Genomic DNA, 14,749 nt, shown 5'->3' with positions numbered 1-14,749 from the left:
TGTGTGCTGTCGTTTCCCCTTATTTATGGGGAGGTTGGTACAAGTCATCTTCATAATGTAATGCTATGTATTTCCCTGTTACTGTGAAATGTGCATGTACAGGCCTGCTAGGGGTGTCATTCCAGCTCTTAGTCACAAGAGGGAGCTAGGGAGCCCTAGGTTATATAAGGCCCAGTCAGGGAGAGAAAAAGGAGACTTTAGACTGAGTTAGAGATCAGACTATGTCTGAGTCAAGTCCAGGCCTGAAGCCTGCAAACCAGGAGAGGGTATTGCAGTCCCTGTAACCGGGTTCCAGATCCAAGGAGAAGGTTCCCCTCCTGAGTTCATACATGCAGAAGCAGGAACACCACCGTTAATCAGCCTGAGGAGACTGGGGAGTTCAGAAGTTCCTAGAGTCAGTGCTGGGAGAGACAGAGGCAAGTCCAGAAAAGCAAGAGGTACTAAAGACAACAGAGGAGGTACTTGATCATTATAAAACCAAGGATATAAGCCAGAGCTAGGGCATTGGGCCTTGGAGAAGAGTTTCTATGTTCCAGGATCAGTCAGGAATAGAGTGCAAGCCGCCTGTACTGCAAGTCCTGTGTTTAACACTCTGAAGACACCTTGCTATATATATTGCCTGCATCAAATGTATTGAAACCAACTGTCTTCAAAGGAACTGCGCTTCCATCTATGTCCATGTATGATGACTACTAAAGTTTGAGTTCTGTTTTAACATCACGTGGTTCCTCAGTTATTCCTGCTATCAGCAAACGGCGTGCCACCGTTTAATTGGCACTGGCGTCACGAAAATTACCTATCATTACCTGCCCTTGCAGAGAGTCAGCTGTCTCAGGTTAGTGGTCACAATTGCACTACAACACCCAGGAACACTATTAACCCTAACTTGAGTACGCTGCACTTTGCCTCTTTGCCGCCTGCCCCTGACCTCAGATCTCGTTTATGGACTTTGTTTGTTTACCACCTGCCTCTGACCTAGGACTTTGCTTACTGACTTCGCTTGATTGCCGCCTGTCTAGACCCGGAACCTCCTGGCCACGCAAGTCCCCTCATGCTTGCACTGAGTACTCTGACCCCGTGGTCAGCTGTCACTGACTCAGGGACTGCTCTGGAGTAGCCCCTGGCAACTACTCTAATCATGGTGGTTCTAATCATGTGCTCCGTGCTTGTCACGTGAAGCCGGGAAACTCCCGAGCCTAGGGTCTGTTGGAGACCATAAAGCCTAACCCAAGAAAGGGTCACCAGAACCACCCCATAAATGCACATCCGACAAACCAGTATAAAAAGTATATAAAGTTTATTAGACACACCAACAGACACATTAAAAAATTGTATACAATTAGAACAAAGTGCGGTATGCAATAGGTATAATATAACCAGCACATACAGGTCCACTGAATTGCCCCACCATAGGCAAAGATAATAGAAACCAGCATATAATAATAAATATAAAGCATAGAGAGAATGTACTATAAGGTGAGACCTCTGAAAATGCAAACAGACCTAAATATGGTCACAATGGAGGGGTCAAACCTGCATAAGCAGCTGGTGCAGCGAACCTGGAAAAATGAGAAAGCGCCCAACGCGTATCGCCGGAGCAATCCGGCTTCCTCAGGGGTAGCTAGGGTACCTAGGGTCTGTTGGAGAGGCGGCCCTAGGTGAAGATAATTCCTCTCCACCCCTGACTCTGCCGGAAACTTTGTGGTTTGGAGATAATCAGTTCACGGAGACGGCTCTTCTGGATTCCGGATCGGCAGGAAACTTCCTGCAGCAAGCCGTAGTGGATCGATATCGTATTCCAGTCCAACGCCTGCAGAGACCATTGATGGTGTCATCTGTCGATGGAAGGGCTCTATCTGAGTCCGTACAATTTTCTGTACCTGTGAAACTACAGGTAGGAGCTCTTCATACAGGGCCGTCTTTAATATTGATTGGACCCTGGGCAAGAATTGGGCCCCCTGGATCCCGCCTTCCCACACCCTAGCATGCAATCACGCCCTCCACCACAACACACACACAAAAAAAAAATCCACACACCTCGTAGAGTAGTGAACTACTACTGCAGTATTATTTATTTAGGGACTGTAAGGCCTCATGCACACGACTGTGCCGTTTTTCGCGGTCCGCAAACCCGCAAAAAACGGAAGCCGCCCGTGTGCCTTCTGCAGTTTGTGTAACGGAACGGGCGTCCCATTGTAGACATGCCTATTCTTGTCCGCAAAACTGACAAGAATAGGACATGTTCTATTTTTTTGGCGGGGCCACGTAACGGAGCAACGGATGCGGACCCAAACAACGGCCGTGTGCATGAGGCCTAAGCACATGCAGTCTCAGGAGTGGTCCACACCACACCCCTGCCTTGCAGCCTTACAGGAGTACATTATTGAAGGCAACAGAAAGGTGCATTATTGAAGGCAACAGAAAATTGCATTAGACTTGTCAGTAAAAGCAAAAAAAGGAAGAGACCACTGTGGTACTCAGCAGAAGTGGCCCAAATCATTACAAATAAAAAGCTAGCATTTTGTAATTATAAAAAAAAACAGAGCAATGAAGATAAGGAAATCTACAAGATTAGGCAGAAAGAGGCCAAGCAAGTTATAAGAACTTCTAAAGCGCAGGCAGAAGAAAAACTAGCTCAGTCTATGAAAAAAGGGGATAAGACATTCTTCAGATATATAAATGAAAAAAGGAAATTAAAACAAGGAATAACTAAATTAAAAACAAAGGACGGAAGGTATGTAGAAGAGAATAAAGGGCTAGCCGACTGCCTTAATGAATACTTCTGTTCAGTTTTTACAAAAGAAAAAGGAGAAGGACCTCCACTAGAAAGGATGACTAATAAATCGTTTGATGCATGTATCTTTACAGAGGAAGATGTTCTAAGTTTGCTGTCTAAGGTGAAGACAAATAAGTCACAGGGGCCTGATGAGATACACCCAAAATTATTAAAAGAGCTTAGTGGTGAGCTGGCAAAACCGTTAACAGATTTATTTAACCAATCATTAGTAACAGGAGTCGTCCCGGAAGATTGGAAATTGGCAAATGTCGTGCCCATTCACAAGAAAGGTAGTAGGGAGGAATCTGGCAACTATAGACCAGTGAGTCTGACATCAATAGTAGGCAAATTAATGGAAACCCTATTGTAACGGACCGTTCAGCAGACAAGGGGTTAAAATCTGTTTAGGCGATAAGCCCCTTTCTGAGAGACCGGCACAGCTACTGCAGAACACCAATGTCCCGAACTGGATACAAAGTAGCACTCCAAACTGGAACCTCACGAATAGCTGCTAGCAGACGAACAGGAAAAGCATACAATCCTGGCAATCGGTCTTCTAACAGCATACAGTGAATCCCCCCAATAACGAGACAAGGCTCCGTGTTGAGGGTCAAACAGTGGTCTGACTGTACTTCACGTACAGCCTCTTTTATTCATAAACCACAAACATAGTACTGCCCACAGGGGTTTGAAATACAACCAATCAGTAATTACCAACACATACAATGTAACTACAGCAACCAATCGTTCACGCCCCCAGAGGACCAGAATGAAGACTGTGACATAGGACAACATATCCCCACAATGCATCATGGTTTCCTCCTCTCTGTCCAGACAACCTGAAGAGCAATCCAATTATCTCTGAGGACAAAGGAAGATCGCCAATACACATGTGAGGACAACAGAACAGACATCACCATTTTAAACACACAATGGGACAATGGCACAATAGAAACACACCCGCATATTCCTCCCAAGCTGACAAGTTACACTTATTATAAATTGTTACAACTTTGTGAGTTTACATTGGCCATACATATAACTTACATTAATTCAAACAGTATAACTTTGTGACAAACCTATCCAAAATTCACTTGAATAGGTTCAGGGGTTTAAAAGTTAGTATATGACCCATAATCCAGGGGCAAGAGGCCAGCATCCAGTCCTCTCCAAAACCCAGTGGCGAGGTTGGTTTCGCCACACATCTCCCCCCCCAGGGAAGACTAACCAGATACCTGACCTCACGCCGGTCGGTACCTGAGTTAGTCTGGCAGCCCACCCACAACCAAATACTGGACCTGTTGACTTTAGTAGCCTGTCTCTGTCCAGTGAGTCCACCAAGGTTATGTTGGAAGCTGGTACTCTCGGTCTCTGTGTTGCTCCCTGGCTTGGAGTGGAGGTTGCTTTGTGGGCAGGGATCAGCGGTACTCTGCCCTGGTGCCAGCGCTACCACGGAAGAAGCCTGGTTGGAGCCTGGTTGTTGGAGGGGGAGACCGACTGTCTCTACCCCCTGTGCTGTAAGTGCAGAGACCACAGTCCCATCTGCACTGTTGTGGGGCTTACTTTGTCCCCCTGGTGCGTTAAGCTGCCGCTGGGGAGAGGGGGTATTGAGCTCCTCTCCCATACATACTTCCAGCCGCTGGGGAGGGCGACCGACCGTCTCCACTCCCAATACAGTGTCCTGCTGCTGGGGAAAGGAGACTGGGCTCTCTATTCCCTGCTGGACACTCTGCCGCTGGGGGACAGGACCGACTGTCTCTGCCCCGTGTAACTCCGCCTGCCGCTGGGGAATGGAGACTGGGCTCCCAATTCCCAAAAAATCATGCTGCTGCTGGGGGGCAGGAACAACTACCTCTGCCCCCTGTAACTCCGCCTGCCGCTGAGGAGAGAGGACGCTGCTCTCCTCTCCCTGCATTTCACACTGCCTTCCCGGCATATCACTCTGCTGCTGGGAGGCAGGAACTACTACCTCTGCCCCCTGTAACTCAGCCTGCCGCTGGGGAGGGAGGACGCTGCTCTCCTCTCCCTGCACTTCACACTGCCGCTGGGGAGGGAGGACGCTGCTCTCCTCTCCCTGCACTTCACACTGCCGCTGGGGAATGGAGACTGGGCTCCCAATTCCCTGCAATTCACACTGCCGCTGGGGAATGGAGAATGGGTCTGTCACCTTACTGTCCTGCTGAGCCTTCTCACTGGCGTGGAACAGCTGCTGGTAGCCCTGTTCCAGCTCCATCTCCCGGGTCACCAGGTGGACCAGGTCCTGCTCAATCTCATGAGTGTCGTCCCAGTCATACCTGCTCTCCCTCCATTCCAAGAGATCATGGAACCGGGCTTGTGTAGGGCTCCCAAACTCCAGCTCTGAAAAGGTCTCCCATAACAAGCCAGGACCATCAAACTCCTCTCCCTCCGGCTTGTCATGCTCAGCTGTCCTGGGTAGGTGCTGTGCCCCATACCACCAGAGCGCCTGGTAGGCATCTTCCAGCCACAGCTCCCGCCATGCTAGGAGTTCCAATTCCTTTACCCATTCCTCCCGGGGCTGCTTTCCCAGGAAGGGCATCCGCAGGGCTACTCGCTTCTGCAACCGCTGGTCTTCCGTGGGGAGTCTCTCGTCCTGCATATACTCCACAATACCCAGTACCTGGTACCAGATGCCTTTGCGGACTGCATCTCGGTCATCCATGACACCCTCATCGTACTCCACTGCTGTTTCCATTCTGGTGCTGTCAGGGTCGCTGTACTGGGACATGCGTTGCCCTCAAATTGTAATTCCAGGGAATGATGTTTCTTTGTAGCTGTCCTTCTGGGCTGTGGGAACGATCCCGCTGCTTGCCACCAATGTAACGGACCGTTTCAGCAGACAAGGGGTTAAAATCCGTTTAGGCGATAAGCCCCTTTCTGAGAGACCGGCACAGCTACTGCAGGATACACCAACTCCCGAACTGGATACAAAGTAGCACTCCAAACTGGAACCTCACGAATAGCTGCTAGCAGACGAACAGGAAAAGCATACAATCCTGGCAATCGGTCTTCTAACAGCATACAGTGAATCCCCCCAATAACGAGACAAGGCTCCGTGTTGAGGGTCAAGCAGTGGTCTGACTGTACTTCACGTACAGCCTCTTTTATTCATAAACCACAAACATAGTACTGCCCACAGGGGTTTGAAATACAACCAATCAGTAATTTACAACACATACAATGTAACTACAGCAACCAATCGTTCACGCCCCAGAGGACCAGAATGAAGACTGTGACATAGGACAACACATCCCCACAATGCATCATGGTCTCCTCCTCTCCGTCCAGACAACCTGAGGAGCAATCCAATTATCTCTGAGGACAAAGGGAGATCGCCAATACACATGTGAGGACAACAGAACAGACATCACCATTTAAACACACAATGGGACAATGGCACAATAGAAACACACCCAGCATATTCCTCCCAAGCTGACAAGTTACACTTATTATAAATTGTTACAACTTTGTGAGTTTACATTGGCCATACATATAACTTACATTAATTCAAACAGTATAACTTTGTGACAAACCTATCCAAAATTCACTTGAATAGGTTCAGGGGTTTAAAAGTTAGTATATGGCCCATAATCCAGGGGCAAGAGGCCAGCAGCCAGTCCTCTCCAAAACCCAGTGGCGAGGTTGGTTTCGCCACACCTATTAAAGGATAGGATCGTGGAACATCTAAAATCCCATGGATTGCAAGATGAAAAACAACATGGGTTTACTTCAGGGAGATCATGTCAAACAAATCTTATAGATTTTTTTGACTGGGTGACTAAAATAATAGACGGTGGAGGTGCAGTAGACATCGCATATCTAGATTTTAGTAAGGCTTTTGACACTGTCCCACATAGAAGACTTATCAATAAACTGCAGTCATTGAGCTTGGACTCCCATATTGTTGAGTGGATTAGGCAGTGGCTGAGGGACAGACAACAGAGGGTTGTAGTCAATGGAGAACATTCAAAACAAGGTCATGTTACCAGTGGGGTTCCACAGGGATCTGTACTGGGACCAGTTTTGTTTAATATCTTCATAAGTGATATTGCAAAAGGCCTCGATGGTAAGGTTTGTCTTTTTGCTGATGACACAAAGATAGGTAACAGGGTTGATGTTCCTGGAGGGAAACGCCAAATGGAAAAGGATTTAGGAAAACTAGAAGAATGGTCAGAACTCTGGAAACTGAAATTTAATGTGGATAAGTGCAAGATAATGCACCTGGGGCGTAAAAACCCAAGAGCAGAATATACAATCAGTGATACAGTCCTAACCTCAGTATCTGAGGAAAGGGATTTAGGGGTCATTATTTCAGAAGACTTAAAGGTGGGAAGACAATGTAATAGAGCATCACGAAATGCCAGCAGAATGCTTGGATGTATAGGGAGAGGTATAAGCAGTAGAAAGAGTGAAGTGCTTATGCCGCTGTACAGAACACTGGTGAGACCTCACTTGGAGTATTGTGCGCAGTACTGGAGGCCATATCTCCAGAAGGATATAGATACTCTAGAGAGAGTTGAGAGAAGAGCTACTAAACTAGTACATGGATTGCAGGATAAAACTTACCAGGAAAGGTTAAAGGACCTTAACATGTATAGCTTGGAAGAAAGAAGAGACAGAGGGGATATGATAGAAACTGCTAAATACATAAAGGGAATCAACAAGGTAAAGGAGGAGAGCATATTTAAAAGAAGAAAAACTACCACAAGAGGACATAGTGTTAAATTAGAGGGGCAACGGTTTAAAAGTAATATAAGGAAGTATTACTTTACTGAGAGAGTAGTGGATGCATGGAATAGCCTTCCTGCAGAAGTGGTAGCTGCAAATACAGTGAAGGGGTTTAAGCATGCATGGGATAGGCATAAGGCTATCTTTCATATAAGATAGGGCCGGGGGCTATCCATAGTACTCAGTATATTGGGCAGACTAGATGGGCCAAATGGTTCTTATCTGCAGACACATTCTATGTTTCTATGTTTCTATGTTACAGGACCAGTATCTGCACACGTATGTATGGCATAATTGGGATGCACATCACACATGACATGACACAGGTCTTTACCAGGCTGCAGGCCGGCAGACACGTTATTATTGCCACATGTGTCACCTGCCACTACTGACTGTACAGCCGTTCAGAGTTCAGACAGTTCACAGTTCCCCTGCCTGCCGTGCCCTCCAGCCACTTACAGATAGAGGCAGTGGCGTTGCTATGGCTGGTGTCACCCTTTGCTCAGGGGGGCCCTCATGAATATAGTTTAACCGTTTATGTGAAAAAGAGAAAGAAAGAGGTCACTATGTCAGCTCCAATCAGATATCTGCTCTGCACATAGACCCAGAGTCTTGGTCTATGTGCAGATATCTGATTGGAGCTGACTTCTTTTTTTCTCTTTTGCACATAAATGGTTAAACTATATTCCTTAGTGAAAATGACACCATGAGGGCCCCCCTGAGCAAAGATTAGTAAATGTGGCCGGTGGTGGCCCCAGCCCCCAGGCCAGTTCAGCAGCAGACAGAACCCAACCCCTTATGTCTCCTGGGGGCGTCCGTCTCTATAATCCCCCCTCATTTATGAATGGATCTGGGGTGGTTAATTATTAATTTGGTGATCAGCCTGACCGGTCTAAATTTCTAATGTAGAATTAAGTCAATATATATGCCTGCTTTTTGCTTTAAAGCCTTTACCATACCTACCGAGTCCTCCCCTCCTGGCGCGGCAGTGGCAGGTCTGGTCTGGCCTGTAAGGTGAGTGAGTCACTGGTGCCTGGTCTGGTCACGTGAGGCCGTGACTCACCACCCAATCCCTTTAGCTCCGGACCGGAGGCGGAGACTTATTCCCTGCTGCTGGCTGCTCCGCCGTGGCGCCACTCTACTCACCAGGCTGCGGTGAGTCACATCACACACCCCTTTTACCACGTGACGGCGGGCGCTGACGTGCTTGCTAACTAAGCAGCGCAGCGCAGTTGTAACTTGTTCTGAAGAGTGTCTGCTGCGCTGCTGCATAGTGAATCGGAGTCGCGAGTCGGGCGTCGGGCCCCCAGGAGCAACTGGGCCCGGGGCAGCTGCCCCTTTTGCCCTGCGGCAAAGACGGCCCTGCAGATAGGAATACCGTACTCATTCTTGCACATCTTCGGCCGAGACGAAGTTTGGCTACATGGAGCCCATACATTTTATGTTTCAAATGCTTTATTAAAAGTTATTTTCAACAACAACAATGCATCTTGGTATATTAGAGAATAATTGTTGATATACATACATTTTGTTCATATAGTAAGTATAGACATACAAGGAAATAATAAATAAGAAACAATATGCATAAAACAAAAACCAGTTATCAAATGGAGGTCTTCTAAAGAACTTTAGGTAAAGAGTCACAAGTGAATTTAGATAGCATCATGAATATGCACAGCCTGCTCGCTTCTAGTCTGATGCAACATCACTTTGGGTAATGCACACTACAGTGATAGATTATGTTGTATCCTGGCGGAGTAGGTTGAAGAGACCCAGGGTTCCCATAATTTTTCGAACGCTTCAAAAGTGTCAGCTCGAATTGCTGAGAGTTTTTCAGAAAGAAGTATCCTATTAACTCTATCTAAAACTGCCTGGAAGCTTAAGACATTTGTTTTCCACTTAAACGCTATATGAATTCTAGCTGCCATTAAAATGTACTGTGACAATTTAAATTTGGCAAAAGTTAGTTCAGGAGGTTTATCTCCCAGGAGGCATAAGGCTGGTGTAATTTAGTAGGAACATCCTAAAATTGTAGTAAGCAATTTGCCAATTTTGGACCAGAATAGCTGTACATGGGGGCAGGTCCACCAAATATGATAAACCGTACCATCATCATTGCATCCTCTAAAGCATAATGGAGATACCTCTGGATATATACGGTGCAACCGAAATGGTACTAAGTGGGTTCTATGAAGGACCTTCACAGAGGTCTCAGCCAGTGTGGTCTGCCAAGAAGTCTTGGTCAGTGTCTGGGAACGAAGGAACCACTCAGATAGTGGACATTCTTCTTGGATATCTTTCTCCCACTCCACCATATACGGAAGACGAACCCCTTCGGGTGTGAGGTCCAGCATACTATAAAATCTAGACAACATACCCCGTCTACACAGAGAGAAGTTGATAAATCGTTCAAAAGAAGTAAAGTCTAATATCTGATTATCCATCTTCAGGAATTGAAGGAATGAGAAAATTTGATTAGCCCTGAACGATTCATCGCTTGGGAGGTCCACTTTATCTCTAAAATTGCCCAGGGCAATCAATTTCCCCCTAACCAGGAATCTGTGCAGAGTTGTATAATTGTTGTCAATCCACCACCTAAAATTGGAGTATCTCAATCCCGGTGTGAAGGCAGGATTGCCTATTAATTGGATGAGTGGAGAGGGTTTTGACTGTAATGAAACCTTAAACCTAACCGACCTCCATAAAAATATGGCCTGGTATGATAGTGGCGAGTCGGTACAGATTCTTTTTGGAATGGGTAGTGTAGACCAGATTAAAGCTTTCCATGACCAAGGGGATATAAGGGACTGCTCCAGCGAGACCCACAATGGGTGAGTTTCATATCTGGTGTGTGTCAAAAAAAGTTGGGCTAATCTACCCGCTTTGTAATATTTAATGAAGTCAGGGACTGATAAACCACCCTGTGTTTTATGTCGGCACATGGTAGCCTTAGCAATACGAGCCCGTTTATTGCCCCATACGAACTTCATTACATCCCTTTGTAGGCCTTGAAGATCTCCACTTGGGACTGGGGTTGGTATAGTCCTGAATAAGTAAAGGAGTTTGGGTAAGACTACCATCTTAATAACATGTATTCGTCCTATCCAGGATATCGGTAACTTATGCCAAGTTTTAAGGTCATCTCTTATACTTCTGTACAAAGGGATATAGTTCAACCTATACATCTTATGCGGTAAGTTTGGTAATAATGTGCCTAAATATGGAATGTGATTGGGCAAGCAGTGAAATTGGAAATTTTTTAGAAGGAGAGACTTCAAGGAGGGAGGATTATTACATAACATAAGTTCGGATTTTTGGTGATTAATTCGTAGTCCAGAGGCCTCTGAGAAATTTTCTAAGAGACGTAGGAGGTTTGGTAGAGAGACTAGGGGATTGGTAAGGGTAAGGAGAAGGTCATCTGCGAACAAACTTAATTTGTAGTCTTTCTCGCCAATTTTAACCCCCATTACGTTCTGGTCATTTCTAATAGAGATGGCCAATGGTTCCATTGCCAGTGCAAAAAGTGCCGGGGATAAAGGACATCCCTGTCGTGTGCCTCTAAGTATTTGGATAGGGGAGGGGTTCAGGGACGGGAGTTTAAGGTAAGCTACTGGGGTCGAATAAAGAGCTTTAATGGCCTGCACAAATGGACCCTTAATACCCATGGATTGGAGGACTGAGTAAAGGTAATCCCAAGTGACTGAGTCGAAAGCTTTCTCTATGTCAAGGGCCAGAACAGCTAATTGTGTTTTCCCTTTGTTTGCTACTTGTATCAGATTAAGGGTTTTACGGATGTTATCAGGGGCTTCTCTACCTGGGATAAACCCTACCTGATCCTTACCTACAAGATTAGGAAGCAGGCTATTAAGTCGACGTGCGAGTATAGATGTAAGAATTTTTGTGTCCAAGTTCAATAAGGAAATTGGTCTAAAGTTGGAGGGGGAAAGATGATCCTTTTTGGGTTTTGGAATAACTGTTATATTAGCCGTCAGAAAGTCAGGGTGCGGGGTGTTACCTTGCAATATGTGGTTACAAAATTTTGTGATATGCGGGGTTAGGAGGGAGGCAAATTTTTTATAGTATAGAGCAGACATCCCATCTGGGCCAGGCGCTTTACCTAACTTCAAGGACTTAATAGAAAATTCCACCTCTTCATTTATCACTGCTTTTCCCAATTTGTGTACTGCCTCGGGGGAGACCTGTGGCATTCTAATAGATGTTAGGAAGTTGTTAGGGTTCTGCCCCTGTTTGTCGTTCGGTTTGGCATATAATTTCTGGTAAAAGGCATGAAAGGTCTAGTAGATAGTTTCGGGGTTGGAAGAGGTTTGACCTGTTTTAGATCTAATCTGAAAAACCTGATTAATAATTTGCTTAGCTTTGAGCTGACGTGCCAACATTTTATCGGGCTTATTAGCAAATCTATAGTAGTAGGATTCAGTCCACCTCAGGGCTTTTTCTGTTTGGTCCGTAAGGATCATATTAATTTGGGTTTTGGGTTTTCTTAATCTCCCTTATAAGATATAGTGAAGGAGTTCTTTGGTGTGCATTTACTAATCTGCTGAGTTTGGATTCAAGGTTTAGTAAGGTTATTTGTTTTTCTTTTTTTAAACGTGAGGCTTCTTTTATAATCTGGCCCCTCATATAGGCCTTGTGAGCTAGCCAGACTATTGTAGGGTCTACATTCTGGTCAGAATTATCTAGAAAAAACTGCCTTAACTCGTCTTGAATCCTATTTCGTATGACTGGTCTGGTCAGTAGTGACTCATTAAGCCTCCATGAATATAACCTACCAGTTGGGGTGGACAGGTTAAGATCTGCTACAACCATGTCATGGTCTGACCAAGATATTACCTGGTGTCTGCAGTACGTTAGGTGTGGCAAAAGGGATGATGAAATTAAAATTAGGTCAATACGCGTATAGAGATGATGGGCTGGAGAGTAATACGTATAACCCCTCTGGCCGCCATTATACTCCCTCCAAGAGTCTGCCAGAGAGAGGGACTTCATAACAGTCTTAATTTGGTTCCCCAATACAGTAGAGCGTGGGGTGCCAAGTTGAGAGGATCGATCAATCAGAGGATTCATCACAAAATTAAAGTCTCCTGCCCATATGATTTCATCATACCGCAAAGGCTCTATTAGGTGAAACATATGGGTGAAGAAAGTAATCGGGTCTTCAGTTGGAGCATACGTATTAACTACACACATAACTTTCCCCTTGTATTCTCCCAACAAGATAACATAGCGACCTTCCTGATCTATAATCTGATCGTTAACCTGGATCGGGAAAGAATTCTTTATCAGAGTAATTACTCCCCTACTTTTAGTACGGAAGCTTGAGGAAAAAAATCTAGAGTATCGAGTGTGAAAGTATTTAGGGTGAGAAGACGTGGTGAAGTGTGACTCCTGTATACAAATGATATCTGGGTTGTGTCTATGGTAAGCTGTAAAAGCAGTTTTGCGTTTACCTGGGGAGTTCAAGCCCCGCACATTATGTGATATTAATTTAAACATTATCCCAGCAATAAATAGTGTAACTTAGCGTGATTAATTGCCTCATTCCTAAAGAGCATCTGGTCATGGCTGTTAGGATCTCCATATAGACAAGAAAACTGAAAAACACATTCAAAAACAACATAAACAACATAAACAATGCTGTAGTACAGCAAAAATGGCAAGGCCTAATGAGGCCTGCAATAACAAGTGGACCTACTGCAGAAATCAGGGGAGCGATATTAATCCCTGACTCCACAAGATATGGCCCAATGAAGGAGGACAGCAAGAATGTCCGATACGCCGGAACCCTGGCGAGTGTCCTGAGTCATGTCCCTGCAGGTAACCATTTATAATGGATCTCAAAACCAGGGCGAACAGGTATTATAATAAGCAGTCCCTCCTTGAAAACAGGAAAAACAGTAATAGCAGAGTCTCACTTTCAATGGCTCGGTGAGTTAGCGTTGGTGGGTACCTGGGTCCAAACTCTGGCCGGGCGTTGCGGCCTTGGGGGTGCCACTGATTTATCCAGACGATCCACCTTTAGTCCGGCTTGTCGTAGCTTCTCGATCCCCTCATCAGGGGTATGAATAGTGTAAGAGCGAGAATTGAGCTGGAAGGATAGGGCAAAAGGAAACCCCCATCTATAGCGCACCTGGGCTTGCTGAAGTGCTTGCGTGACTGGTTTCATCTCCCTACGCTTACGGAGCGTTGTGGGCGCTAGGTCGGCATAGATGTGCACTTCTGGCGGGAGATCGGGTAAGGCCGCCATATTTCGCGCCGCATTCAAGATCATGTCTCTTGTCTCCGGGTAGTGTAACTTTAAAACCACGTCCCTGGGAGTGTCAGGGATACGCGGCTTCCCCAGCGCTCTATGGATCCTATCCATTCGTAGCTGACTCGGTTGGGTCTGGGGAAGTAAAGCTATGAATAATGCACTTACTGTGCTCGATATGTCCTGGAAGGATTCAGGTAACCCTCTTATACGTAGGTTCCCTCTTCTTGATCTGTTCTCCAGATCTTCAATCTTTGACTCGAGGGCCTGAAGCTGGAGTGAATGTGCGTCGATATCCTCTCTGTCAGCGCCCACGGCATCAGCTAGATCATCCGTTCTGGACTCCAGGTCAGAAACTCTGTTTCCCAGTTCATTAATCTGGCGGGAGAACTCTGCGACCGCCTGGGTCAGCTCAGTTTTGAAGAGAGCTGCAATATTGGCATAAAGTTCTGCCTGACCCGATTGTGAGGAGCCTGTATCCACGATAGGCTCATTCTCAGTTGAAGAGGCCGGGCTCGCAGGAGGTGCCGCGTTGTCGGCCATGATGGAGTGTCTCGTGGCCCGGAAGATCTCCGGTATGGTATGTGCTGTGAGTGGTGTTCCCGGGTTTTATCAATCCTCTCTTGCTTCGGGAGTTCTTCTGCGACCCCTGCATGTTTTCTCAGGGCTTGTGGAGCCGAATGAACTGCGCTAATATAGGGTAATTACCGGCGGTCGGAGCGGAGCTCACAGAGACATGTCTGCTCCGTAAGCCTCGCGCATGCGCCCCCAGCCCATACATTTTAATGCTGTATGGAAACAGCATTAACAACTAAGTTATTTAACCCTTTCTACCCCGGGCCAGTTTTCACCTTCCTGCCCAGGCCATTTTTTGCAAATCTGACATGTGTCACTTTATGTGGTAATAACTTGGGAACACTTTTACTTATACAGGCCATTCTGAGACTGTTTTCTCGTGA

This window comes from Bufo bufo, chromosome 1 (genome assembly GCF_905171765.1).
Source record: "Bufo bufo chromosome 1, aBufBuf1.1, whole genome shotgun sequence".
Lineage (NCBI taxonomy): Eukaryota > Metazoa > Chordata > Amphibia > Anura > Bufonidae > Bufo > Bufo bufo.
This window is presented reverse-complemented; position numbering follows the sequence as displayed.